Below are 2611 nucleotides of genomic sequence, written 5' to 3' on the forward strand. Positions count from 1 at the left end.
CAAGGCAAGGGTTAGGGGTGTTGACTCTTAACTCTGTTAAAAATCCAAGTACAGTATAATTTATAGTCTGCCCTCCTTATCTGTGCTACTGCTGCTGCTGAGTCAAGTCTGAATCTTTGTGACCCCATGGACTATAGCCCACCTGGTTCCTCTGTCCATGGAATTCTCCAGGCAAGAATACTGGAGTGGGTAGCCATTTCCTCCTCCAGGGGATCTTCCCGACCCACAGATTGAACTCGAACCTGCTGCATCCCTTGCACTGACAGGCAGGTTCTTTACCACTGAGTCACCAGGGATGCCCTCCTTATCTGTGGTTCCTCAATAGGGGCTTCCCTGGTGGCTCAGATGGTAAAGAATCTGCTTGCAATGCAGGAGACCTGGATTTGGTCTCTGGGTGGGGAAGATCCCCTAGAGAAGGGAATAGCTACCCACTCCAGTATTCTTCCCTGGAGAATTCCATGGACAGAGAAGCCTGGTGGGCTACAGTCCAGGGTCGCAAAGAGTCAGACGCAACTGAGCAGCTAACACACACACTGTAATTCCTAGTTCCACATCAGCAGATTCAACCAACCACAGATAGTACTGTTAAAATTTACTATGGAAAAAAGTCATGTATAACTAGACCTGCACAGTTCAAAACTATGTTGTTCAAGGGTCAAGTGTGTATTGGAACAAATAAAAGAATGCATGAATATCATATCCCTCAGGATGCACAGGATCCAGTGAAGGGAAATCTGCTTCAGACCAGGGGAAGACATCTGCACCTCCCAGAACTGTTTTTGTTTACTTCTTTGACCGTGCCTTACAGTTGTGGGATTTTCGTTCCCCTACCAGGGATTGAACCCAGACCTTCAGCTGTAAGAGTCCTAACCACCTGTCCATCAACTATTATCAGTTATTGATAAAGGGCTGCATCTGAAGGGCCTTGATTCCCCAGCACTTCTAGCTGTTGAGGCAGGCAAAATGTTTCAGACCAGAAAAAGCCGTCAGGCTAGGAATGCAGGTGCCAGAGACTGGGAAATAAATTCTGGGCTCTGAGTGGGGCCCTGATGCCACCTATCACAGAAAATAAGGCTCCTGAAATCCTTTCTCAAAATCTGTGGTGCCATATAGCCTTCCCCAACTGTGAATTTTCCAGAATTGGGGCTCCTCTTCTTTTGTCTATATGTACTTATGGTCTTGGGACTCCATCCTTAATCTCTCACTCGATGCCCTTCTCAGGCTGTCTCAAGCTCTTTACACCAAGACAGACTGCAGTGTTAAATCTCACCCTGGAATTTATTGCTAGATCTGAAACTTGAGTACCTGACCATCTCATGGACAATCCCACTTGGATGAGCATGTCACATGCAACAAATCCAAATGGGTCCCCCAAATTCTTCTCTAAAGTCCCTTCCACTGGACCACCAGGGAATTCCCTGGCGGTGTGTGTTTTTAACTGAATATGCCACATAAAGCTATCTAAGCTAAAACATCGAGTAGAAAAGAGAGCTGCAAAACATCAGTCATAAGCTTTAGGGGCCTATAACATGGTTCTCTTTTAATAATAATAATAGGTACATGTACTCATAAAAGGAGAAAGGGGAGCAGAGGATGAGACGGTTAGATGGCATCACCCACTCAACAGACATGAATCTGCGCAAACTCCGGGAAATATGAAGGACAGGGGAGCCTGGCATGCTGCAGTCCATGGGGTCGCAAAGAATCAGACATAATTTAGCAACTGCTGCTGCTGCTAAGTTGCTTCAGTCGTGTCCGACTCTTAGCGACCCCATAGACGGCAGCCCACCAGGCTTCCCCGTCCCTGGGATTCTCCAGGCAAGAACACTGGAGTGGGTTGCCATTTCCTTCTCCAATGCATGAAAGTGAAAAGTGAAAGGGAAGTTGCTCAGTCGTGTCTGACTCCCAGAGACTCCATGGACTGCAGCCCACCAGGCTCCTCCGTCCATGGGATTTTCCAGGCAAGAGTACTGGAGTGGGGTGCCATTGCCTTCTCCATTTAGTAACTTAACAACACATAAATATATATGATTTTTAACCCAATGATATCTATGTACTCATGCAAAGTGCAGTTATGGCAAAGTAACTATGTTTAAAAAAAAATAGGCTTTATCAGTTAGAGACAAAGGCAGAAATACCAAATTATTTAAGGGTGAAATGACACCAAAGACACACTAGGTAAAAAGCATGGGGGATACACTGAACAAGAATGATTAAATGCAGTTAACTATTGAAACCGGATGGTGGATACACAAGGGTTTGCTACAGTTTTTCCTACTTTCACTTGAAATTGTCTATAGTAAAAATGTTTAAAATTTTCAAACACCACAACTCAAAAACAACACAAAAAAACACAACTCCCATCTTTGTGTTAATGTACACAGGGCAAAATATGGAAGCTGCATGATCAGTATCACTGAAGTGATGAGAACGCTGATATATTACCAGTCCATTCTGAAGGAGACCAGCCCTGGGATTTCTTTGGAAGGAATGATGCTAAAGCTGAAACTCCAGTACTTTGGCCACCTCATGCAAAGAGTTGACTCATTGGAAAAGAGTCTGATGCTGGGAGGGATTGGGGGCAGGAGGAGAAGGGGGACGACGAGGAGGA

The 2611-nt window shown here is 45.2% G+C and overlaps 1 protein-coding gene across 1 annotated transcript in view; it reads right to left on the reverse strand.

Annotated features, from left to right (window-relative positions):
• IL27RA (interleukin 27 receptor, alpha) overlaps nucleotides 1-2611 on the reverse strand; it is a 24094-nt gene that overhangs the window by 2786 nt on the left and 18697 nt on the right. The gene's annotated exons all lie outside the window — the stretch shown is intronic.

The sequence above is a fragment of the Bison bison genome, unplaced genomic scaffold (genome assembly GCF_000754665.1).
Source record: "Bison bison bison isolate TAMUID 2011002044 unplaced genomic scaffold, Bison_UMD1.0 scf7180017864365, whole genome shotgun sequence".
Taxonomy (NCBI): Eukaryota; Metazoa; Chordata; class Mammalia; order Artiodactyla; family Bovidae; genus Bison; species Bison bison.